Below are 27,010 nucleotides of genomic sequence, written 5' to 3' on the forward strand. Positions count from 1 at the left end.
GAGGTGTACATAAACAAAATCAGAACAGAGGCTTCTTCCTCTGAGAAGAAGGAATGTGATCACAAATGAGCTACAACTGGGGCCGGCCCCGTGGCTCACTTGGTTAATCCTCCGCCTGCAGTGCCGGCAACCCATATGGGTACCAGGTTCTGGTCCAAGCTGCTCCTCTTTGGTCCAGCTCTCTGCTGTGGCCCGGGAGGGCAGTGGAGGATGGCTCAAGTGCTTGGGCCCCTGCACCCACATGGGAGACCAGGAAGAAGCACATAGCTCCTGGCTTCGGATCAGCGCAGCTCCGGCTGTGGCGGCCATTTAAGGGTGAACCAACGGAAGGAAGACCCTTCTCTCTCTTCTCTCTCACTGTCTATCTGTCAAATAAATTTAAAAAATGAGTTACAACTTAAAACATAGTATGTGATTACTTACAAAATTTGAAAGATTTCATATCACAAAGAGTATTACAATCATGTGTATTTTAAAGTCTTCATAATGCTTTTAACAAAGGTAACAAAATGAGCACGTCAAAGTGCATGCTGGGAATCAGCCCTTAAGGCATTCAGATGTTTGGCTGAAAAGCCCATGAGAGCATTTCAGGCATGGAAAGCCCAGACATGGTGGCAAAAAATGACCTAAATGAAAGATCTCTGTGAGTGAGATCCCGGTGGAAAGAAGGGGCCATCAAAGAAGGAGGTACCTTTCTCTGAAGGGAGGAGAGAACTTCCACTTTGCTTATGTCCTTGTCTAAATAATGACAGAGTTTGTGGATTCAGAAGGCTTCCATAATCTTGGCAGCGCATACCAAGAGCCTCAGGTGATCACTGACGTCATAAATAAGAGTGTAATTGTTAAATTAACAATGAAAGTCACTGTGCACTTACTCCCCATGTAGGACCTCTGTCCTTAATGAGTTGTTCTATGAGAATTAACTGCAAAACTTGTTCTTAAACAGTATGTTATATGTTGTGTGGGTGCATGGTCTTCTGTATATAGTTAATTAAAAATTAATCTTAATGAAGAATGGGATGGGAGAGGGAGTTGGAGGTGGGACAGGAGTGGGGGTGGGAGGGTGGCTATGGGGGGAAGAACCACTATATTCCTAAAGTTATACCTATGAAATTTGTATACATTAAATAAAAGCTTTATAAAAAAAGTGCATGCTGGGTCATGGTTTTGCTGAATATCAAAGATAAGTTCATTAATACATCTTCTTTTAAAAAAGATTTATTTATTTATTTGAAAGGCAGGGTTACAGAGAGAGAGAGGGAGAGAGAGAGAGAGAAACAGAGAGAGACCAAGAGAGAGAGAGAGATTCCATCCTCTGGTTCACTCCCCAAATGGCCCCACTAGCCAGGGCTGGGTCAGGCCAAAGCCAGGAGCTTCATCCTAGTCTCCCATGTGGGTGCAGAGGCCCAAATACTTGAGCCATCTTCTGGTGCTTTCCCAGGTGCATTAGCAAGGAGCTGGATCAGAAGTGGAGTAGCTGGGACTCAAACCAGCACCCATATGTGATGCCAGCATGGCAGATGGCTGCTTAACCCACTATGCCACAGCACAGCCCCTGAATACAACTTCTTCAAGAAGATATTATTTAGTGCAGTCTCTAGAGAGACCCAAACTACTATGAATTAGGACAGAAACTTCTCTTCCATGTTCACACTCTGCAAGTGAGTTGTCCAGGGCTGAGTGGAGGCCCTGCCATCCTCAATCCAGGGTTTGCATCTCCTGGTCCAGCACAGTGTGTGGCAGGAAGAAGCAGAGAAGCATGTGCTTCCCTCTTGTTAAACACACAACAGGAAATCGCCACATACTTCTTCCTCTCACATTCCAGTGGTCAGAACTTTGCTGCTTGCCCATACCTTATCGTAACAGAGTGTGGAAATGTAGTTTCGTTCTAGGAAACCACATGCCAGTTCAATTATCAAAGGAAGAAGAGTAGAATGAATACAGCTGGACCATTAGCCATGGGATGGATAAGGCAGAGCCATGACAGGGGAGCAACTGGGACAGTTAGAAATGGGAAGCCTGTCTTTCTGTCTTTGTCTCAGGGGCTCCTACAAAGAACTCCTGCTCATGTTTCTTCCAATAGCTCCCTTAGCTCTTGTCTGACTCAACTGTCCTGCATTCCACAAGCACCTTCCCTAAGCTAGACTGGGTCAGGGGCTGTAGGCCCAAAGATGGATTGTCATGCACTCTGCCATCAAGAAACAAGCACAGCGGCTGGCATTGTGGTGTAGCAGGTGAAGCCACTGCCTGCGACACCGGCATCCCATATGGGCACCGGTTTTAGTCCCAGGTGCTCCACTTCTGATCCAGCTCTCTGCTAATGGCCTAGGAAAAGCAAAAGAAGATGGTCCAAGTGTTTGGGCCCCTGTAAACATTTGGGAGACCCAGAGGAAGCTCCTGGCTTCAGCCTGGCCCAGCACTGGCTGTTGCAGCCATGTGGGGAGTGAACCAGAAGATGGAAGATCTCTCTCTGTGTGTCTCTCCCTCTCTCTCTCTGAAACTCTAACTTTCAAAACAAGTAAATAAATCTTTAAAAAAAATAAAAAGCACAATTATGACTAGGGTATGCCACTCTTTCAGTTTGTAACCCCTGGCATGGATATATTGTTTGTTTGTTTGTTGTTTTTTAGCAGTATGCATGCTAACAAAATTTAATGGAAAGAAATACTGAAGAGAATACAACGACAGACCAGGCAGGGATCTCAGTAAAGAGCTGACAGCACTAGGCACACTAGGCTAATCCTCCACCTGCGGCGCCAGCACGCAGGGTTCTAGTCCCGGTCGGGGCGCCGGATTCTGTCCCGGTTGCCCCTCTTCCAGGCCAGCTCTCTGCTGTGGCCCGGGAAGGCAGTGGAGGATGACCCAAATCCTTGGGCCCTGCACCCGCATGCACCAGCCACGATGGCTATTGGAGGGTGAACCAACAGCAAAGGAAGACTGTCGCTCCCCCTCTTCGTGGAGGAACGACACAGGACCCTGCGCTGTTCTTTCGTCTGCTCGGCCCTCCCCGGGTTTGCTGCTGGTTCTTCCCGGGTTGGCTACTATCCCTTCCACCTCCGTGGAAGGGCAGTTCCCCCTAGCCACATTCCCCACTTCCGCAGGGGAGCGGCACACCACCGGCCGGCTCTCTGGGGGGCTGCACAGACGTTCCCCTTAGATGTTCCCCATAGATGTTCCTGGTGCATGCCGTCTCTCTCCTCCTTTATAGTCCTCCTCCGCCAATCCCAACTCGGCTGCCCACACGCCGAGTACGCTGCTCTCCAATCAGGAGCAAGTCCTACAGTTAATTGGTTGAACTGGAGGCAGCTGCGCGGAAGCTGTTTACTTCTCTCCCAGCGCCATATTGTGGGAGAGCAGTTGCATAGAATAAGTCTTAATTCCAGTAACTTAGTCCAGTCCGGATTGCTCCCCACAGATCCCCCTTTCTTTTTATTTTTGGCGTTGATACGCGCCTGTCTTCGGTGTCCCGCGGCACACACTCTGCTCTACTTGCTAGAGTTGCCACAGGCTCTTACAAGTCCTATCAATCAGGCAAACCGAATCCGGGTCCTCTCTTTGCCATGTTGTGAGGAGGTTTTTAGGCGCTGATGCGTGCCTGTGTTCGGTGACCTGCGGCTCATAAGCTGCTAGCCGCCCCGCAGGTGCATCGCCTCACTTAATCAGGCAGACCGAATCCAAGCTCTCTCATTGCCATGTTGAGGGGAGGCCTTTCTATTTCTCTATTTCTCTATCTCCGGGCATTCCTATTTCTCCCATTTTACTTCTATCTTCCAGCATTCCTATTTCTCTTTTACTTCTAAACTTCTGTTTCTCTTATCCCCGCAGCTTCCCGCTGCCCGCCCCGAGGCTACTTCTCGGCGGCTTCCCAGCTGAGCCGCTTCAGCCCGCGCCTCTCTCATCTGCACAGCTTCCCGGCTTTGCGCGGCTTGGCTTCGCGCGCTCCGCGGTCTCCACGCCCTTCACGTCTGCACCACGGCCTCGCGCCAGCCCCGTTCCCTATCTATTCACGCCCCGTGCTCTCTCTGCACGCGGCGGCTTCCGCGAGTAACACAGCGTAGCTTACGTGTCCGCCACTAGCATTCAATCTAAGTTCCCCGGGCTAGCCTGGCGAATTCAACCCAGCATACGTCTCCGCCCCACGGTTTGGCTTCCCGTCCTTTGCTCCCCGGGCTAATCAGACGGATCCCAATCTGGCTTACGTTTCAGCTTCTGGTTTCAACTTTTCCGCCCCCTATTCCCGGGCTAACTTGAGAACCCCAAAGTGGCTTTCGTGTCCGCCTTGGCCTGCCCCCCACGGCTTCATTTTCCCTAACATTTTTCTCTACCCGGTATATTTCCCCCAGCTTTCCTCCAACAATATTCCTCCCTCATTTCTCCTGGCCTCTCCCCACAGTCCGCGTCCGAGTCTGTTTGTTCTAGCTTTCACTTTCGCTTTCGACCTTAGAGATTTCTCCCAGCTTCCCCCCGTAGTCCGTATCCGAGTCTATGCCTAGGCTTTCAATAGCTTCTTCCGGCTCCTTTTTCGTCCGGCTTTTCCCTAGGCTGTTTGCTAGTCTCTCTCTCCGATATTTTCCCTAGGCTGTTTGCTAGTTTCTCTCTCCGATATTTTCCCTAGTTCTTCCCGTTTCTTCCCTCCTAAGTTTCATATCCGTCCTAAGTTTCCTATCCGTCCTAGGTTTCCTATCCGAGTCACGGCACCATTATGTCGCTCCCCCTCTTCGTGGAGGAACGACACAGGACCCTGCGCTGTTCTTTCGTCTGCTCGGCCCTCCCCGGGTTTGCTGCTGGTTCTTCCCGGGTTGGCTACTATCCCTTCCACCTCCGTGGAAGGGCAGTTCCCCCTAGCCACATTCCCCACTTCCGCAGGGGAGCGGCACACCGCCGGCCGGCTCTCTGGGGGGCTGCACAGACGTTCCCCTTAGATGTTCCCCATAGATGTTCCTGGTGCATGCCGTCTCTCTCCTCCTTTATAGTCCTCCTCCGCCAATCCCAACTCGGCTGCCCACACGCCGAGTACGCTGCTCTCCAATCAGGAGCAAGTCCTGCAGTTAATTGGTTGAACTGGAGGCAGCTGCGCGGAAGCTGTTTACTTCTCTCCCAGCGCCATATTGTGGGAGAGCAGATGCATAGAATAAGTCTTAATTCCAGTAACTTAGTCCAGTCCGGATTGCTCCCCACAGAAGACCTTTCTCTTTCTCTCTCTCTCTCTCTCTCTCTCTCACTGTCCACTCTGCCTGTCAAAAGAAAAAAAAAAAGCCGGCGCCGTGGCTCAATAGGCTAATCCTCCGCCTTGCGGCGCCGGCACACCGGGTTCTAGTCCCGGTTGGGGCGCCGGATTCTGTCCCGGTTGCCCCTCTTCCAGGCCAGCTCTCTGCTATGGCCAGGGAGTGCAGTGGAGGATGGCCCAGGTGCTTGGGCCCTGCACCCCATGGGAGACCAGGAAAAGCACCTGGATCCTGGCTCCTGCCATCGGATCAGCACGGTGCGCCGGCTGCAGCGGCGGCCATTGGAGGGTGAACCAACGGCAAAGGAAGACCTTTCTCTCTCTGTCTCTCTCTCTCACTGTCCACTCTGCCTGTCAAAAATTAAAAAAAAAAAAAAAAAAGAAAGAAAAAAAAAGGAGCTGACAGCTCTGTCTGCATTCAGACTGGGGTTTTTAGGGGCACTGGGTAGGATAAAATGCTTTGAAGCCCTCACACCCTTTTCTGCCTTCTCAGTTCAGGGTGAGGGTCTACCACTTCATGAGGATCAGGAGTCCTGCTGCCCCCAGGCTGTGCCCCCTTTCCTCCATAGCCTACCACCACCACCTGCACAGCATTGGCGACAGCCATGCTGGGACTTCCACCCGAGTTGCACACCTCCCTAAGGGAGCCGGGTCAGCCTGAAGGGAGACCTTTGGTGTGGACCCCAAGCTCCGTGTTTGGCTCTGTCCCCTTTAGCAGTTTTATCAGACTGAATGGAGGCACCGTTAACTGATTTCCTGATGATACAAAGACAGTAGAAACCATGCTAAACTCAGTAAAACAAAAGATAATAGGCATTTAACATGTAAAAGCCAATCAAGTGAACGAATTGCAATAGTAAACTCGCAGGGAAATCTGACTAGAAGTATCTGGTACCCAGAACTCTTACAAAAGAAAAAGCCCATCGTGAACATGAGGACCATCATTTTCTACTGCTGGATAAGCCAAGCTAACATGAAGCCACCACTTTGAATAAAACAGGCAAATGGCCCTCGCACCCAGTTACTGTTCTCCAGGGGCTTCCACACTGCTCACACTGCAGCCTCTGGACACACAGCTACATTGCCCCATGCAACTCTGTTTCCAGAGAGGATGATTCAGAATACATGTTCCCCTGTGTATTTTCATAACTATCCAACAAGACTAAATTCAGTTTCCAGAAAATAACCCAATCATTTGTGTTCTTAACAAGTAGTTGATTTGAGAGACAGAGGGGAACAGAGACAGACACACAGAGACAGAGCTCCCAGAGGCTGGTTCACTCCCCCAGTGCCCTGATGGCAGCACCTAACATAGGACTCCCATGGGAGTAGCAGGAACCTGATTACCTAAGGCGGCATCAGTGCTTCCCAGGGTCCACATTAGCAGGAAGCCGGAACAAGAGCCAGAGCTGAGGCTCCTCTGGGATAGACAAAATGCCTACCCCCTCATCCTTATTTTTCATGGGTTCCTCCTGAGAAATGATCATACAGCACATTGCTTCTCCCTCAAACTCATATTACCAGTGTAATTCATTATTTCAATAACTTTCAATGTTTTTAACCTCCATGTCTGATTCTCTAATCCCAATCCAGAACCGGCCATTAGTGGGGACTGAGTAAATATCTATAGAAGGGGTAAAATGAATAAACAAACAGTAGACAACTAGTAAGAATGATCACTGCTTTAGTAACACAGAGTAACTTCAAAGATCCTTCTTGTATAACTGTTGCATGGCAAGAAAATATTCTTTTTACTACTCTTTAGCTAATTAGCTAATTGCTACTTTTCATAGTGCTGGCTGTTTCTAATCAAATAACCACACCCCTAGACACCTGCAACATAGGGCTTGCCTGGTGAAGTAACAAAAAATGAAATGATATTGTTCTATTTCCCCCTTCAATGTAGTCTTCCTTCTACAAAGTACATGGTCCAGGGAAGAAAAACATTCCATCTTCTCACACTCGTATTCATTTTTTAGCTAGAAAAAAAATATTGTTAAAGTTCTGAGCCAAAGTCCCTCTATAAAAGGCATGGAGAAAATAACTATTTGCTGTGCAGGGGCTAATTTGGCTACGAACAGGAGAAAGGTGGCACGAGAGAGGGTTAGGAGGTAATGCAGAGTCTGCTGCAGACTGGGGAAGCTAATTGCATCCTTTCTCTTTGAAGCAGCTCCCGCCTGTTTTATCACCGATCCCACAGGCAGCAAGTGATCTGGCCCTGCCATTCCACTCAACTACAGCAAATCAAAAATTCTCTCTGCTGAACTTTCGCTGGGGATTCCGTATCATGTAAGTGCGACCATTTCATTTTTGCCGTGGCCTAATTAAGGTGTTTCAGCTCACGTTTGTACTGTAAACTGTACCATAAAAAGATACCATTTAGACATAGTGCAAGCAATCAATTCTGCTGGCCTAATAGGAGAAAAATGCCATTTAGAAATGACTGTCGTGCAGGTGTCAGCAGTGCACCTTTGAAATTCATTTACTAGGGACTAGCTACTTGCTGTCCTAGGCCCTGGACAGAACTGCACCAATTAACTAACTTTCTTAATTCTCAAAATGCCAACAATTTAGCACTCTTCCACTGCTAAGCAACAGATCAGACAAATGGTTTCAGAAGACAACCAGGTCTTCCTCCTAGAAGGCACAGGCATAGGGAAAGGCACCATCTCACCCCACAGAGGATCAGACCTCTAGCAGGGCACCCAAAGCCTCATGTCATAACCCAATCTCAAGCCAACGAGCCTACCAGCTGAGGGAGGGCCGCTTGGCTGTCACTGTACAGTTTAGGACACCTGTAAGGCTTTGTTGCTTACATATCTGGAAGCTAAGGTTTGCCTATAAATACAAAATGCTTTCAAAATTTATCTCACATCTGAATTATTTTAATTCATGGGAGAAAATGAAAGTTTTAATGTCTTCACAATGAACGACTGATTTACTGCCCTCTCCTTCCTTTCTCGGTTCAAATACCTTGGCTAAAATTGTTTTGTTTTGATTTTAGGTTTTTTTAAAATTTCATTTATTTTTGAAAGGCAGATAGACACAGAGAAAAAGAGAGAGAGAGAGAGAAACTCTCCTAGTCATTGGTTCATTCCCTAGATGCCCACAGCAGCTAGGGCTGGGCCAGGCCAAAAGTAGGAGCTCAGTGTGGGTCTCCCATTTGAGTGGCAGGGACCCAACTACTTGAGCCATCACTCGTGCCTCCTAGGGGGCACATCAGCGGAAGCACGACTTGGAAGCACAGCAAAACTGAAACCAGGATCTCAATATGGGATGCAAAGGTCCCCAGCCAGGTCTTAACCATTAAGCCAAAGGCCCATCCTTGTTTATTTATTTGCTTGTTTGTTAACTTGTGTTACTGAGAAGGAGCAGTGTCCTGAAGCAGACAGACAGAAGGTGGAGCTGGTAAATCTTCCTCCCTTGTGTGAGCACTGCAGAGCAGTTTTCAACTGATTCACTCTAAGGGCAGATTTGCATATCTGCAGCCATGTAAGAAAGAAGAATTTGAGTCTGATTTTCCTACAGAAACCCATCAGGGAGTAGTGTGACACTATGAAAGCCTACAAAGATCCCAGTGACCCCTCAAAAATAAAGCACACCATGCACAATCCCGAATGGAAGACTTCTTTGTCCCTAAAGAAAAATATTATGTGAACAAATACTGCTAGTGAGCTTTCTAAAACTTTCAGCTATTAGCAGGTTTGGATACTCATGTCTCCTCTCTATAGATGCCCATTCTGATGGCAAAAAATGGAAACACTGACCAAAGTTGGCAATTGTCAGCTTTAATTACTGTTTTTTTCATTCTCATGAAAGGTATTTATCCATTTAAGGGTCTGTCTCCACTGCTGTCTCCCCTTTCCACTCCCCCAACACCAACACCTAGGAAATAAAATGTCTAAGTCATCACATATTGGGTAGAGCCCTCCCAATTCATTCTTCAAGGTTTTATTGATCATTCAATATTTGCAACTGTAAGGAAGAGTGAAGAATGGTACCTCCTCACACAGGGCACCAAAATGTAAGGAAAACAGGTGCAGAACAGAGAGGAGAGAGGGTATGAACTCGCAGTCAGATGGAATTTATTCAAAGAAAATAAACTTGCAGAGGTCAACTAACTGCCAGCGTGTGCACAGACTGACCACGTGGTAGAAGCCCAGAGCCCAGCAGCCTGGGCCCTTTAGTATCTTGCGGGGGGGGGGGGGGGGGGAGTGAGGCAGTAGGCAGAGATGAGCTTCTCCATATGGTTCTTCAAGTTTGGCCCACTGGCTTCCAAACCTGGGGAAGAATGCAGGGGGTGGGGTGGGAAACAATACAGGGTGTGGGACTGAACTGGTCTCTTAAAAGAAGGCAGGAGGAACAAGAACCTAAAAGGGCTGAGGCTTCGAGTACTGGCCTGAAGCACCAGCATCCCATATGGGCACCGGTTCTAATCCTGGCTGCTCCTCTTCCAATCCAGCTCTCTGCTGTGGCCTGGGAAAGCAGTGGAGGATGGCCGAAGTCCTTGGGCCCCCGCACCATGTGGGAGACCTGGAAGAAGCTCCTGGCTCCTGGCTTCAGATTGGCACAGTTCCGGCCATTGCGGCCATCTAGGGAGTGAACCAGCAAATGGAAGACCTCTCTCTCTCTGTCTCTATCTCTCTCTGTAACTCTGTCTTTCAAATACATAAAAATAAATCTCAAAAAAAAAAAAAAAAAGGCTGAGGCTTGTGTCCTTGTTCCATCAACAACAGTTGAAGATTTCATATATTTTCATAACTACAATTTCCAAATTGTAACTGCATCTAAATGGAAGATGAGGTATATGGAATGAAGATTGGAGAGTAAGAATTTAGATTGTTTTATGTACATAATGGCTAAGGCACCTGAAGAATATCCTTTGACATTTTTAAATCCCACTTCCCTGGAACAACAACAACAAAAAAAAGTACATTTACAGCAAAAAAAAAAAAAAAAAACAAAAAAAGGGAATAAAAAGAATAATTTGACACCATGACTGTTATCATCAGCAATAAATTTTTAGACAGGAGACAATCCACATTTTAACCCCTTTGGGAAACAGATGGCTCTAAATGTGACTAATTTTCCTCCACATTTAACAGCGTCATCAGAAATTAAACACGTTACAGGAACCATTGGGCTCAGTCCCAGCCCTGTTACTATCAGTGTTGTCTATTAGGGAAATCATATCCCATTAAAGTATTTACATTAATTGAAGAAGGAAGCTTGAAGGAAAGAGAAGAATTATCTATCACTCAATACTCCAAAGCAAAAACTCGGCTCTTCCCTCCCCAGTTCAAACCAGAAGCTTGCTGGCCACACTTCCCTTGTGCCCAAGGGAGTTGGAAGATCCAGCAGAGGCTTTAAGCTTTCTTAGCTGGCATCCCAATCCATCCCCAGGAGCTAGAGCAAGCTTCTACCTCAGATGAATAAAATATCCTACTTGTAAATATCTTAAGCTACTGAATAATAAGAAGCCATGAAGCTGCAATGCAACCCCAATCCCGATTTTATCTGAACCTACAGCAAATAGCCAAGGAACAATGCAGAGTTACACACTCAAAGAACTCCTTCTGGTAGTTTGCTCAGGAATGCTTCAAGGGTCAAGTCTAGACAAGTGCTGCCTTTATCTACCTTACTCAGCTAGATAGCTTGCATGAAACTCATTTCCTGAAGCTCCTTTTTTTTCCTGACACATAACTTAGATACTATAAGAATGGGAAGTCTTGGTAAAGTCTTTTTTCTGAAAAACCTCTGCTCCAAAGATGTGATGATCATGAGTATGTGTCTCCTATCTCTCCTAGGGATGCATTAAAGACACTGGGACGTGAATATTGCATTTATAGCTCAAAACTACCTCAAGATGAGCAGGGAAACTATGGTGTCACCTGGAAATCCCAACAAGAAGAGCTGCAAGAAAGGAAGAGCCTCAGAAAAAGTCCTGAGGAGGGTGATTAGAGGAAAAGAGAGGAGCCTGGTAGGGGGGCCTGGTAGGCTAAAAAAATTTTAGGACCCTCTGGTCTGAGAAGCTGGTGAATGAAAGGGGAATGACCAACGGCTTCAAAATCATAGAGTGGCCACTGAATAATTAACATGAGTTTGTTGACACCTAAGGCTACAGTAGAACTAGGGAACAGGTGAGAATGTGAAAAGATGGGCAACTTTGGTAATACAGATGCATTTAGGATGAAGCATTGCATTCCATCTAAGCTGATGCAAGTAACTAATTTCCTCAACCTTCCCCCTTCACACACCTGCCACTTCAGGTATAACCACGCCACTCTCCTCTCTCCAAATGTGGCTGTAATTATAAACAGGATCGTAACAGACAAAACTACAACAAAGACTACTGTGTTAATTTTCTATTGCTATTTGACAAGAATGTTTTCTGAAACCCGAACTTACTGATCATTCTACTTAAAGCACAATGTCTTCTTTAGTGAGCATCTTTCCTCAAGAAACAAGAAACACTGAAGAAGGGGCAGGAGTCCTACAAACCCATATGTTCAAGTTCAGAATTTTGGTGACCGCAGGTGTTTCTCTGCACATGAAGGAGAAACGTGGATATCAAAAGTCTCCTCCCAAAACTTGGGAGGATGGTAAAATGTACACAGGAGTAGACATTTAGCTTAGCAGTTAAGATACCCATGTCACACAGCAGAATGCCTGGATTCTACACCTGACTCCTGCTAATACAGACCCTGAGAGGCAGGGGAGATGGCTAAAGTAACTGAGTTCCTGCCACCTGCGTGGGAGAACTGGATTGAGTTCCCGGCTTCTGGCTTCGCTGCAGCTTGGTACTGGCTTTTGCTGCTATTTTGGAAGTAAAAAAGCCAGCAAACAGTCTGTCTCTCTCTCTCTCTCTCTCTCTCTCTCTCTCTCTCTCAAATAAACACATAACATTTTTTAAATGTACAAGAAATGAGACTGGAGGCTGGGATTTGGGAATTGTGCCAAACCCTTTAACTAGCACATCAATGAGCTGCCCATCCAGTTAGTATTAAGTAGTCTGGGTAAATCTCATAGTTTGGCACAGCATTTCCTCCTTGTTGCCATCTGGGAAAGAACCCATGATTAGGGAATGGCAAAGCACATTCTCTGGTGGGTTTTGGGATTGTGTTTGAGTTCCAAGCAACCTGCCTTTGATGCCTAATGAAAAGTGGGTCCACCCAATGTAGTCAGGGCAGGTAACAAGGCGGAGACCAAAACATCAGCCTCTCCTATCTCAGGGATTGAGTGGCAAGGACAACATGGCCTCAAGGGGGTGCTAAAGCCAACCCTGGAAAAGTGAGTCTAACTAGAACAGCCACAGCACCCAGTGGGTACTGAGGAATGGATAAAGCCAACGATCATGTGAGACAGGAACAGGTGAAGCAGGCAAGGTGAGGAGGCGATCCATCTGGAAGGTCTCCCAAAACTGAGCATACAGTAGGATGGAAGAGATACTCAGGATCTGAACAAAGTGATTTTTAAATTTTTTCCATCTGAGCCCACATTGCTTTTAAAAATAACATAAAAATCACCTGCCTCAGATCCTGCTGCTATCTCTAGGAATAAACCACACAAATACACAAACGAATGAGAAATTGGTTCTTTTCTTAAATTCTTCAGCAAATTTCTAACGAATACAAAACCCGAAGTACGGCCCCTGACATTTTTCTAGTGCAATCCATGCAGCCTGAGGAGATAACGCAATATTCACGTCAAACAATGTTTAATGACAGTCCACCACTCCTCAGAAACTGCTGGGTAGTAGGATGACAATGAAAAGCCAGAAAAATATAGTTCTTGCCTCCAGGAATTTAAAGTCTAACAATTTACAGATCATGTCGAATTGCAGTGACTCTAACCAATGCAGACTACCAAGGCACAACAGGCACTACTCTACACCTGGCCTCCAATAATTAGGGATCTGTGTACCAAAGGCGTGCTTCATCCTGAAGGAATTCAGAAGCCCAGCTACCAGCAGGAGATTCATTGCCTTTGAGTCATAACAAACCTAGGAGATGATGTCAGACAGATAATGAAATGACCTCCATCAGCCATTCGAAGGAATGTCCTTCAGCGCTCAAAAGATCAGCTGGATATCATAAAAAGGAATGCTGTATTATCTCATTGGTAGGGACAGCAGGACGTCTGAATTATCAATCATTGGGATACATTCATTGGGCTAGTTTATGTCAGCTTAAAGGCCCATTGGGAAGACACCAATAAAGCGTGATGCCTTGGCTTGGGGTTCAGCACCTCCCCCGATATGGCCAGCCTACTCTTGCAGCTTCAATTCCCTCTCTCAGCCCTGTGGGCTCTGAATGCAGCCAGAGCACATGACTTATCTGACTGAGCACATGCCCTTGTATCCTCCATCTCTGCCACACTTCAACACAGCCTTTCTCACCGCCTCCATTCCCACTGAAATCCAAGCCCACCCCAAGTTCACCCACCGGGCTCCAGAGTCAGCTTCTCCCTCCTTGACTTCCCACAACAGCTCTTTCTGTAAATTTCTTTTTAAACACCTCATTCCTTCTCACTGCCCTAAAAATACTTAATCAGACTGCCTGGACTTGAGCACCAAATTCGCCATCCCCAGCTGAAATAATGACCAACTTACTGAACCTTCCTGGAGCCTTAGTTTCCTCATGTTAAAAAAAAAAAATAGCAATTATCATAGGCTCCCACCTAGTAGGGTTTTTATAATGACCAACTGATCAAATACCTGCAAAGCTCTAAGAGAGCATGGTAAGTCATCAATAGGTAGTGTTATCACTACCACCATCACCTCCATCCTCATCAATTCCTTCTACTAAATCATAAGACCTTTATGGATGAGAATTATGTTACTCCCATTTCCCCTAAAGTGCCTAGCACAGTGCTCTGCTGTGCTGGAAAACACTGAACAGTGAGCTCTCTGAGGATGAGGGGAGCAGGGATATTGCCAGTTCCCATGGCGTGAACACTGCTATCCAGGCAGAAAACATGGTGTCACTGAACGTAGGGATGGAAAGGGAAGCGTGCCATCAGTTCCTACAGCTGTACAAGCTACTCCAGCCCACCCAAGGATGTGTTCAGTTACCAGTTGGGGAATTAAAAATGAGGCAAATTCTTCAGTTATTTTCTTCCACAGCCAGCAAAGAGGTGGGTGCATGTCCGCCAGGAGTTATAGTAGCCACTCTCCATCACTTGCAGTATCAGCAAAATAATCAGGTTTTTCTCCCAACCAGGAATTTTACCTCATCATCTCTCAGATTTTATAATTATCAAAGAATTCTAAATGCACCTTCAACAGAAACTCTTGTCACTTCAGGAGACATGTGAATTACATACACCAATAAAAAAAAAGTCACAGTATTTACCATCACTAATAAAATGTATACTGTGAGTTAATAAACCAATAACACTAAGTAACTAATAAATGAAATGAATATGAATCACTCAAGAGAAGAAATCACAAAGCATTAGAACACGTACTGAATTCTCAAGTAATGTAATCCATTACCACGAAGATGCCTTTCTTTGATGTAGGCTCACAGCCTTGTTGGACAGGCCCAGCATTAACTCCCCCCTCCATCCTAGTCAAGTGCTGGCTCAGTCCCCTCCCAAGACAAGATGCCCTTGGCCACTTCGGCCCCTGGCAACCACAAGGGTTTTCTCCACTGCCAGTTACTCACTGAGCCCTTACTGTCCCTTTGTGGTGGTACTCAGAAGTGGACTATACTCTCCAGCTTAGTGAAATTAGCCTCTGAACCCACTAAAATCTTAATTTGATTGTCCGTTGTGGGGAGCAACTCGGACTAGACTGTTACTGGAATTAAGACTTATTCTATGCATCTGCTCTCCCACAATATGGCACTGAGAAGGGAGTAACAACTTCTACGCAGCTGCCTCTCGCCAACTTGAGTGATGACCTGCAGGAGCTGATCCTGCTCCTGATTGGAGGAGAGCAGCATACTCGGCGTGTGGGTAGCAGAGTTGGGATTGGCAGAAGAGGACTATAAAGGAGGAGAGAGACAACATGCACCAGGAACATCTATCTGAAGGAACACCTGTGCAGCCCCTGAGAGAGCCGGCCGGCGGTGTGCCGCTCCCCCGCGGAAGTGGGGAAAGTGGCAGGGGGAACTGCCCTTCCACGGAGGTGGAAGGGTTGGTAGCCAACCCGGGGAGGGCCGAGCAGGCAAAAGAACAACGCAGGGTCCTGTGTCGTTCCTCCGCGAAGAGGGGGAGCGACATCCGTGTTTACCCAAAATCAGCCTCAGCTTTGGAGGCTGCGAGGAAGCAGTGTGGTTTTTTTCTTCTCACCCTCATTTCAAATTGCTCCGTCTTGTACTGTACTCAGCCTGCAAACATTCAGGCCCTCCCCCTCATCTGTGAGAGAGGCAAACTGTGTGTATGAGCACACTTTTCATCACTTCAACTGGAATATCCAAAAGGAGCTTCTCGAGAGAGAAAAGGATTAGTTCAGCTTCCAGTTCGGAGGGTTCAGGATTGCTGGCCCATGGCCCAGAAGTGTGTGGAGGAAGCCGGCCACAGCAACTGTAGGAACCATCCGCAGGTGAGGCAGGAAGCAGAGAGAAAAGCCAGGCCAAACTCACTCATCATAACTAACCCGTCCACAGAACTACCCTCTGAGGGCACATCTCGTGACCTAATAAACACCTGTCACCAGAGCCACCTCTCAGATGCCATCATTAGATCAAACCTCAGTTCTTCAACCACTAAGACATTAGAGCTTAAACATTTCCCATGAGTTTTGTGGAAATAAGTCCTACTTGGCCCCTGATAATGTTTACACCTCCCTAATAAGAATAAAGCTTTAATATGTATAAAGCTTTGTTCCATTAATACCCCCTTAACAGAATTCCTTCTTCCCTCTAGGAAAAGGTCTGCTTCCTACTGGAAAGAAATAACCATTGTGTGCCATGTTTCTCACACCATTCTACCCAAAACCTCTTAGATGCTTCTGTCTTGATACTTTTCCCTCTCAGTCCCAGTTAGCATGGCCCATTCCCTTATTCCTTAAAGAAGACACAAGGCTTTTCCAGATCTGACCAACAGATAAAGACTTCGAAAAAGACAAGCTCACCAAGTCAACCAAACACAATGAGAGGTTCACATAACTGTTATGATCAAAAGCATTCAATAACTACCATGTATCTCATTTCAGTGTATTTATTGCTCTAACACCAGGTGATATTCATCAGTGAATCAGTCTACAAATAATTAAATCTCATCAAGGAAGCTTCCACCCCCCTTGCTCTCCTTGGCAGAAATAAATCCATTGTTTAATATATGTGTGGAGACAAATTAATTCTTCTCCCTCGAGATAATTCCTGCATGGGAAAGCTCTATCATAACATACATCATACTGATGCTGTAAAAACAATGCCTTATTTTTTAACAGTTATTAAAAGCATTCTTTGCAATGATGAATTCTGAAGTCAGCACCAAAGTAGGAGGAATAATAGGACCACATGTGAGGAGGGCTTGACAAGGGACAATCCAGGTTTTATAAAACCAGGGAATGTGGGAAGGCTTCATCACAGTGAATTCCAAAATTAGGTACAAAAGGAGAGCTGGAGTTAACATCCACAACTTTCCGAGTGAATCCGCCTCCCACCTTGCAGGTTTTCCAGAGTGGCACCTTCTACTTTTGCCTGGTGCTGCTTTGCTATTGAGCCTGTCGGGTGGGGCAGCCCCTTCATCATCATACTGGCCTTCTGGAAGAGGCACGGTTTCCAGCTTCATTTTATAACTGAGGAGACCGAGGCCAAAAACCAGTGGGCAGCTTACCCAAGATCACACCGCCATGAAGGGTAGAGCAGGACTCAACTCCAACATCATGCAGTTGGCCACTGCAGGAAGCTGCCTCCTAAAACCAAAAGAATATTTATTAATCTTACTTCTACCATTTCCTCACATGAGTTTGTTTTCCTTCTGTCCTAAATTTCCCAAGGAAAAAAAATGCTGAGAAGTGAGAGTGTTTATTCAAAGGGAACACAGATTTGGATCTCGAAGTTGCACAGCAGACACTCCATCATTCGGTCTTAGGTTTTCATCCTTAGTCGCTCAGATTCAATCCTCCCAAACAAAATGAGCTTCTTCATCAGTCATGGCCAAATGGGTTTTGAGTGGATGAAAGTTATAGCTGCTGGTTGTGGGGTTCTCCAAATCACTAAGTTCAGATCATTTCGAATGTCAAACTGGCACTTAACAGGCAACAGCTGAGAATCTGACTTGATTTTATTTTGGAGTAGAATCCTTTCCAAGCTAAGGTATTATTCTATAATTCCTCACATTACCTAGAAGTGTCATCAAATAGAAAATAAAGATATTTTTCACATCCTTAAGTAATTCAAAAAAAATTAGGGCTGATCCTTCCAATGTGGAAGGCTCAGGAATAAAGTTGCTCACTTTCAATGGGGGCATTAACTTCTGCAGGAACCACAGGCCACTGGATATAGTAGAATAGGTAATTTAGCAAACAGATACTAAGAGACAGAAAGTGTTTATGTCCCTAAGATATTTGCCACCTATTTCATTCAACACTGAAATTAAAGCCACAACAAATAATACAAGCACGAATTAAGCTAATCAAGAGTGTTTACTAATTTTACATTACTTCACATGCAACACACACACAGCATACACAGGGCATGGCTCCAGTGTTAGTACTGCTGTGTTCTAACAAGGAGACAGCTCCAAGTCTGATTGGTACAACATATAACCTCCCTATTTTCAAAGCAATTTGAAAATAACTAATTTGCTTAACAATTAAAATTCATTTGTTAGAAGTAGGTGATTGAAGAAAACAGAAACTGAAGGTGGGAAGGGTTGTCTTCCTGAAGGCAAGAATCCGAAGGATCTTCTTGGAAGGCACTTCAATGCTCCCGCTCATCGTCTGTTTTACTGAACACCTACTGTGTGCCGTGCACTGAGGCAGGAATTTTATGTAGACTGTCTCATTCATTCTCTTATTCCCAAGCCCTAATACAATACCTGCCGCATAGTACATGGCTCAGGCACTGAAGTTACCATCATTACCACTCTTCTTATTGACAGGCAGAATCACGAGTAACAACAACAAGGTGTGCTGCTATAAGGCTCAGGGGACCCACGAGCCCTGCTCCTGGCAGCTGTCAACTACCAAAGTGATGGTTACAGGGGAGTGAGACAGAATGAACACTTCGGGGCTTCCTCTCTCAGCTCTCCACACAAGTGACAATCAGGTTACCATGGGGCTAAAATGAATTAACCTAATCATCCCTGCGTTCCTCATCAGAAATCTACAGCATGAGTTCGAACAGAGGCTTGGATACTTCACGCAAACTGCTCGTCAGTCAATCTGCAAAAAGAGACTTAATTAAGAAGGTGATCGTTTTAATCATGGCATCCTTGAGTGGCTTCTCCTTCAGAGCCACTGTTTCAGACAGCTGATGTTCATCAGCTCACTTAAAGCTCATCACATGCTCTTGTGGTGTTATTGGTTTTCAGGTGCCACTTCACAGATGAGAAAAGCAAGTCCCAGATACGCAGAAGGCCAGAGAAGATCAGCGGGCAGCCCGGTTGGCACCTGCCAAGTCTAACAAGGAGGCTGCAGCAAGAAAGGCAGGGATCCAGGGCAAATCCTGAGAAAGGCTGACGGAGTGCAGGAAAAGATGTGGAGTCTGGTAGGCTCAGTCTTAGGACCTTTAGCCTAGGAAGACGGAGAAGGAGAGGCAGAATGAGGCTATGTAGGTCTGTGCATAAAACAATAGGCTAGATGTTGGGAATGAGAGAAGTTAGAACATCTGGGGAACTAGATGTAATTATCTACAGGAATATGAAGGGAAAAGATAAAGACCAGGAGTTGGCATGGTGGCTTAACGGGTAAAGCCACAGCCTGCAGTGCCAGCATCCCATATGGGTGTCTGTTCAAGTCCCCGCTGTTCCACTTCCAATCCAGCTCCCTGCTAGTGCACCAGAGAAAGCAGCAGCAGGATAGTCCAAGTCTTCGGGCCCCTGCATTCACGTGGGAGACCCACATGAAGCTCCTGGCTCCTGGCTTCAGCCTGGCCTAGTCCTGGCTATTGCAGTTATTTGGGGAGTGAACCAGTGGATAGATGGGCACTCTCTCTCCCTCTCTCTTTCTCTGTAACTCTGCCTTTCAGATAAACACATGTGTTAAAAAAAAAAAAAAAAGATAAAGACCAAAACCCAGAGTTAGAGATAGAACAAAGAGAAGGCAAGTGTGCTATCAAATTTTTATGGATTCTCTACTAGGTTTCTGGCTTCTTGCAAAGCTTTTCCCATGTGTGGCCTCATCTGATCCTGTAACAGTCCCTTCAGGGAGCATCTTCAGTTCCTACACAAATGCTCTGTTGCTTGGTAATTTAAATTCAGGGCTTGTAACTGCATTCTACAGGAATAACTAGGCTTTTTCAAGTGTTCATGATATGTGTAAATTTATGGTCACCGTCACTCAGTCTGTTGTGTTTGCCTACCTCTCTGTTTCCATTTCACTGTCTAATTTAGTTGGAAGTAACTCTTTCGTCTCCTTCCATCAGTCTCCATATCGTACAGAAACCTAGGGTTTCCAAAAATAAAACTCCACTCATAAAACATACAAAGCCATTTCTGTGATCCCAAAACATATTGCAGTGTGGGTGGAGCCAAAAGGAATCTTTGAAAGCTGGAATAATAAGTTGCAGGTGTTCAAAAAGCTGTTATTTAGCTATGAGAAAATTGAGTGTCTTTGGTGGGAAAAAAGTAGACTAAGTATATCCTCTTTCAAAAGGAGCAGAGATTGGATAGTCTGGCAGAAAGCACCCATGTCACTTAGCTGCCAGAAAAGATAATGTGATGTGGGCTCCACTAACAGCTGCCACACTCCACACAAATTAGAATCTACCCCATACCATGCCCTTCATGAATGCTGCTTTCACTGGAAGAATAAACCACAGCTTGTTTGAGACAAGTGACAGAACAGTGAAGAGCCTAAGGTGTTACATAAGGAATGACTCTATTTTTTAAAAAATTTATTTTATTTATTTGAAAGACAGTTACAGAAAGAGGTAGAGACAGAGAGAGAGATCTTCCATCCACTGGTTCACTCCCCAGATGGTCGCAATGGCCAGAGCTGCACCGATCCAAAGGCAGGAGCCAGGAGCTTCTTCCAGGTCTCCTTCGCAGGTGCAGGGGCCCAAAGACTTGGGCCATCTTCTATTGCTTTCCCGGGCCATAGCAGAGAGCTGGATTGAAAGAGGAGCAGCCAGGACTAGAACCGGCACCCATATGGGATGCTGGCACTTCAGGCCAGGGCTTTAACCCACTGTGCCACTGTGCCACAGCGCCGCCCCAGAATGACTCACTTTAATGAGAAATATTTCGTCTAAAATGTTGGGAGAGGGACCAAGGATCAAGGAGAAGCAATCTTGGTTTTCAATTATGAAAGAGGCTTCCATGTAGAATTGGTTCATGTGACAACCCCAAGGAACAGAACTAGAACCAGAAATAACAACAATGAAAGCAACTGTCTGGGGCCGGTGCTGTGGCGCTCTAGGTTAATCCTCCACCTGCGGCGCTGGCATCCCATATGGGGGCCGGTTCTAGTCCTGGTTGCTCCTCTTGCAATCCAGCTCTCTGCTATGGCCTGGGAAAGCAGTGGAAAATGGCCCAGGTGCTTGGGCTCCTGCACCCGCATCGGAGACCAGGAAGAAGCACCTGGCTCCAGCGTAGCTCCATCAGTTGCAGCCGTTTGGGGAGTGAACCAATGGAAGGAAGACCTTTCTCTCTGTCTCTCCCTCTCATTGTCTGTAATTCTACCTGTCAAATAAATAAATTTTAAAAAAAAAGAAAGCAACTGTCCTACATTGTGTTCTTGCTCTGCTCCAGACTGGACACTAAACACATTGTATTCATTATCCCAATGAATTGTCACAATCTTAGTATTAATGGGTCATTAATAAGCAACAGATTTAAAGCCAACACAGAGAAGAATATTGTCACAATCAGACTGACCCAGAGATGAAATGGAGTGCATCGGAAGATACTGAGTGCCCAGTCACCATATATGAGCAGTTCTGTGCTGGAAAACCCTAGGCAAGGGGAAGTTGCAGAGACAGTTCAGGGATGAGGGAAAGATGAGTTAGACCATACCTCAAGTCCCGTCCATGACCTGTTAGAATAAAATGGAAGGTCCAACCCAGGTAGGACTAATAGATGCTTTCTGAAACTGAAAATCATGAAGCACGAGGAAATAAAAGAAATCAGAACTTATCAAGGAAAGAGAAGAGTCGTTAATAGAAAGACATCCTTGATAACAACAAATTCCCATCTCTAGGGAATGGAAAATTCTGGGCCGTATAACAGCAAGAGTGATAAAGCAAATGAGTTCCTGAGGCCATGAGCAGGCTCCTGGTTCTGTGTGAAAACTCCAGGTGAGGTGCTGGCTTTATTGGATCCTTTCAGAACTGGATAGCTCCAAGGTTCTGGAATTCAGTGGAAGGGAAGCCTCCAGAGCTTCAGGTTCTGACCACATCCTTTCACTGTTGGAACTACTAAAAACATATGCATGACAAAATGACCTCAGTTCATTTGCTAGAGAGACAACCTCATGTTCTCTAAAAGGACTTAGGCCACAAAACCTACCAGCAGCAAGGAAAGCTTTGGAAAAATAAACTGGAACCTTTAAATATAATAGTGGGAGGGGTTGGCAAGGTAGTACAGGAGGTTAAGCCACCACCTGCAACACCAGCATCCCATATGAGTGCCCTGATTCAAGTCCCAGCTGCTCCACTTCCAATCCTGCTCTCTGCTAATGCACCTGGGCAAACAGCAGCAGATGCTCCAAATGCTTGGGCCCCTACCACTCAAATGGGAGACCTAGATGGAGTTCCAGGCTCCTGGTTTCAGCCTGGCCCACTGCTGGTGGTTGTGGATATTTGGGGAGTGAACCAGCTGTTGGAAGATCTCTCACTCTCTGTCTTTCCCTTGCACTCTGTAACTCTGCCTTTCAAATAAATAAGTAAATCTTTCAAAAAATAATACTGGATGCATTTTGGATATTTAAGACAAAGTGTCCAATTGTGTCAAATTTTCCAAACCATCTCCAATGTCCATCTTCGCACTTCTTCCTAGTTTTTGTGAGCTCTTCAGTCTAAAGGAACAACCTGATGTATACTTTCAGATGTCTTCTCAACAAGAAAGGGAGAAACAGAAGGCAGAGAATGAAAGAGATGGCCAAGTGGAGTGGAATACTGAGGGGTAGGAAAAGAGAAAAGAGAAGAAAGTTACATTCACAGAATGCAAAAGCTCTGGGGTTGGGCCCCTTTAAAGAAAATTAGGAGCTGGGGCAGGTGTTTAGCCTAGCGGTTACTACACCTGCATCTCATTTTGAAGTGTCTGGGATTGATACCCAGCTCTGGCTCCCGACTCCAGCTTCCTGCTAATGCAGAACCTGGGAGGCAGTGGTGATGGCTCCATTAACTGGGTCCCTGCCATTCACATGGGAGACTTTTATCAAGTTCCCAGCTCCCAATCTTGGTCAGCAATCACGCTCCAGGTGTTTGGGGAGTATACAAGTGAATCAGAGTGTTCCCCACCCACCGTGTGTGTGTGTGTGTGTGTGTGTGTGTGTGTGTCACTCTGCTTCTCAAAAAATGCTTTCTGGCTGGCGCCGCAACTCAATAGGCTAATCCTCTGCCTGCGGCGCCGGCACCTCGGGTTCTAGTCCTGGTCGGGGCACCGGATTCTGTTCCGGTTGCCCCTCTTCCAGGCCAGCTCTCTGCTGTGGCCTGGGAGGGCAGTGGAGGATGGCCCAAGTGCTTGGGCCCTGCACCCGCGTGGGAGACCAGGAGAAGCACCTGGCTCCTGGCTTCGGATCAGTGCGATGCGCCAGCCACAGCAGCCATTAGAGGGTGAACCAACAGCAAAAGGAAGACCTTTCTCTCTGTCTCTGTCTCTCTCTCACGGTCCACTCTGCCTGTCAAAAAATAAAAAAAAATAAAAAAATATTTTCTAACCAAAAAAAAAAGGCAAAGAAAGGGCTGAGGGAATGATTCTACTGAACAACAGGACTAAAAGAACCAGGTCTACAGGATAAAGCTCAGAGGACAACTGGGGGACAGAAATGTCAATCTTCACCAAACATTTCTTCTAACTGTTCCCCTTAGGAACACCAAGAGAAGGGGAGTGAACATCAAGCCAGCACTGAGACGCTGCTGCCCCAGCACATCAGCCACCACGCCTGCACAGGGACCGGCTCTGTCCCAGGAGGGCAGGACTCCTATTTGCTGAATGAAGTCTCTGGAAGAAGCCCCACGCTCGTGGGCAGCAGCAAAAGGTGCACACAAACTCAAGCTGGCGAGCCTCCACCCAAAGCAGCTTCTCCGAGTTCCCTTGCGGAAGGCAGGTTTTCCCCTTCACGTAAACAACAACAATTTGTTTTACTTTGATGGGTCCTCTTGAATAATGGTTTCATCATTAAACATCTGGCTTCTTCCTAGCAGATTAGGCCTCCAATGAGGAAAGTGTGTTTATAATTCTAATTTGAAACACAGCACATTAATATGCTGATTCTCATAATGTTTGCCTTAACCTGTTTGGAGAAATTATGACTACAAATATCTTGTACACAACACCTCTAACTACCAGCTTGTACAAACAACATAAGAGCCGGAGCCCTCTCATCCAGACGACTGGAACCACTTCAGAGGCAATGATGATTAGCGCTTTGGCTGGAAGCCATATTTTACACATCAACCCAGCATCTGTCTCCGCCATGCCGTCCCTGGCTAACAGACCCACCTCCACTGTCACTAATAAGCACGTTCATGGGAGCCAGATGGTGTGCCGGGAAGAGCTCTTGCCTTTTCCTGCACTAGGCACACTGGAGGGAGGGAGCCTCAGCCAGCTCCAAGTTGTATTTCCTGGGGCTCCAGGTTCTTGCAATGCTGTGTGCAAAGAGGCGCCACTAAAAAAGAATGTAAATGAGGGCACCATTCATTATTTACAGTTGGCATCTCGCCATCCCCTCCTGCCCTGAGCGATGGCTGCCTGGAGGAACGGGAAAGCAGCTGATGAGAGCGGGGCCATCCTGGAGGAGTCAGGCCATCGCGAAGCAGTTTCTCCCTGCTGCTGAGGATCCTTCAGGCTCAGCTTTCCTGGCCCACGGAAGAGCTGAGCTTTTCACTTCCTTCCTAACAAAGCACTCAAGTTCTTCGGCCTCCACGTTTCTACCGAGAGCGTCGACTGACAAGCTAAATGCGAAAGGCAGACTTTGCTGCTATATTCCCACGCATGGCCCCATGTCTGGGTTGGAGTTCAAGTGCAGAGGAAAGAAAAAAGTGGAAAGAGGAGGGAAAATGAACAGATCATCCAGGGCAGCAACTTACAAGCACATTCTAGACCACCCTGGCCAGGAGGTGCATCCAGAGAATGGCTCGCAGATTGACGCCGTCACACTGGAACATTTCACCCAGGCTTCCATGACATCCTCCCTCACTGATTTTAGCCAACAGGAGAGCATGCACCACACGTTAACTAACTTCTCCAAGGTGCTAGCTAACACGGTGTCCCAGAGGTCATCTTTAAACTCTAACCATGCTTTTCCACTCCTTAGGTGTACTTGTTTACTGGATGTAAAATGTACAGTTTGACATTTTGAATGGATCAAATTTATCTCAGCGCAAACAGCAAAACTCAACAGTCTTGTTGCCAGAGCTGTTTTGTGTGTTAACTGTCAAATCATCTGATTTTAATCCCCATCAGAGTCTTTTCCTTTCAATAATATAATCTGAATTGTTTTTCAAAATGTAAAAAAGAGAATAATGAATATATCTGTATGTTCTCTTTCTTACATAGGAAACCTTTTTTCTTGCCTAATAATATAAAACATGCTACCTACTAATGTTGCTCAGGACTGATGACGAGTAACAAAACTCTAGTTTAAAAAGGTGGAGGCAGGCCAGCGCCGCTGCTCAATAGGCTAATCCTCCACCTGCGGTGCTGGCACACCGGATTCTGTCCCGGTTGCCCCTCTTCCAGGCCAGCTCTCTGCTGTGGCCAGGGAGTGCAGTGGAGGATGGCCCAAGTCTTTGGGCCCTGCACCCGCATGGAGACCAGGAGAAGCACCTGGCTCCTGCCTTCAGATCAGCGTGGTGTGTCACCACAGCAGCCATTGGGGGGTGAATCAACGGAAAAGGAAGACCTTTCTCTCTGTCTCTCTTCTCTCACTGTCCACTCTGCCTGTCAAAAAAATAAAAAGGTGGAGGCAGAGAGAAGTGATTTGTTGGCTTCTGTATGCAAACTATGGGAAGGGCAGAGACACAGCCAGACACAGCTTGATCCAGAGACTCAGGGGCCACTCTCATCTCCCTACATTCCCTCCTTCCTCCCTCTTTCTTCTTGACTTTCTTACATCTGCACCTGTCTGCATTTTTGCTTCCATTTCTCTGGAAATAGACACATTACAACTAGGTCTACAGGCAGTCTAGGCTTATAGCCGTATAGCCATATAGACATGCCACAAGGAAAAAAAGTCTTCTCCACAGCTATGTTTAAAAAAAAAAAAAAAAAAAAAAAAAGCAGACTCCTGGCTGGCCTAATGTGAGTCACATGCACATTCCTGAGCCAGTCACGTGACCAGATGCAGCATACATTTTCACTGGCTGGGACTCATCTCTGAAGCCAGGACAGAAAACAGTGGATATCCATCAGCATTGGCTGAAGTTGAACTAAAGCTATTTCCCAAAGATAAGGTGCTTGATTTTCTAAGAAGAATGCAGGAAGTCCTGGGCAACAGAAACACATATCCCCCACGTTACTTTTGGAGGAGAAGGAAGCTAGGCTAGATAATTTTCCATTATTTCAGGTACTTGCAGCAACAAGCAAGTTTACTGCTATAGTCTTGCATAAGTGAAGACAATATTGTGTGTCCCGACACCATTTTTAGTCTTTCCCTGTCGGAAGTTGAGAAAGTTTGCTGTTCTAGCTAATACCACTTCACTTCTAATATTTTCTGGTCATGGTGCTTTGTTTTTGTCTTAAGTGAAATTATATGCAAAAGAGTTGGAAAAGGCACATAGCGTGACAAGGACTATGTATCAGGGAGCAGCTGCTCCCCACATTTTGCCATCACTCCAGTAAAGCACCTTCAGCCACTGATTTTGTATTTACCTCCATAGCTCTAATAGCAACTTTTTCCTTTTGAATTTTAGGCATTACTGATTAACCTCCCCTATTAAAAACAGGCATCTAGCTTTTTCTCTGCCTCCTTTACCCACTACAAACTACACACAGGCATACGGCACAGGCCCCTATGCTCCCTACATATTTTTATCAATTTTGTTTTGCTCATTTTTCATTGTTATTATAATTATGTGATTATTAATTCTGATTTTCTTGGGTTTTTATGAGCTCTTATATTTCATCTTCAAACTCTCCAATTGCTCTTCTTCTAGTACATTCAAATACTACCAATTTTAGCTTTGGAAATTGTTCTTGCCAGGACCTTCTGGCCGTCCCCAACCTTCTGGTTGCTCTTAGCAGGCTGTTTGGATAATCTGGGAATCCCCTTTTCCATCATGCTGAAAAGTCATCTTCACCTCTCTTTTATATTACACTCCCCTTTTCCTACATCCACATTTTCTTCACTTGTTTACCTTTGCTTGCAGAGGATGCTTTCTTCATTTGTTCTGTGAGAAAAAGCTGCAAGAGAGGTAAACGTTTGCCAGTGTGCATGCTGGACAATCTGCTTATTAACCTTACACTTAAACTGATGCTTTGGCTGGGTATAAAATTCTACTTAGAATT

At 46.0% G+C, this 27,010-nt stretch overlaps 1 long non-coding RNA gene across 5 annotated transcripts in view; it reads right to left on the minus strand.

Moving 5' to 3' along the window:
* Positions 1-27,010, minus strand: part of LOC149123130 (uncharacterized) — a 155,801-nt gene that overhangs the window by 107,394 nt on the left and 21,397 nt on the right. For all 5 annotated transcript variants that reach the window (XR_016218217.1, XR_016218215.1, XR_016218218.1 and 2 more), the window contains exon 2: positions 17,012-17,090. This is a non-coding gene — a long non-coding RNA (uncharacterized LOC149123130). The remainder of the gene's footprint in view (positions 1-17,011; positions 17,091-27,010) is intronic.

This window comes from Oryctolagus cuniculus, chromosome 12 (assembly GCF_051225735.1).
Source record: "Oryctolagus cuniculus isolate XC-2025 breed Fujian yellow rabbit chromosome 12, ASM5122573v1, whole genome shotgun sequence".
Taxonomy (NCBI): Eukaryota; Metazoa; Chordata; class Mammalia; order Lagomorpha; family Leporidae; genus Oryctolagus; species Oryctolagus cuniculus.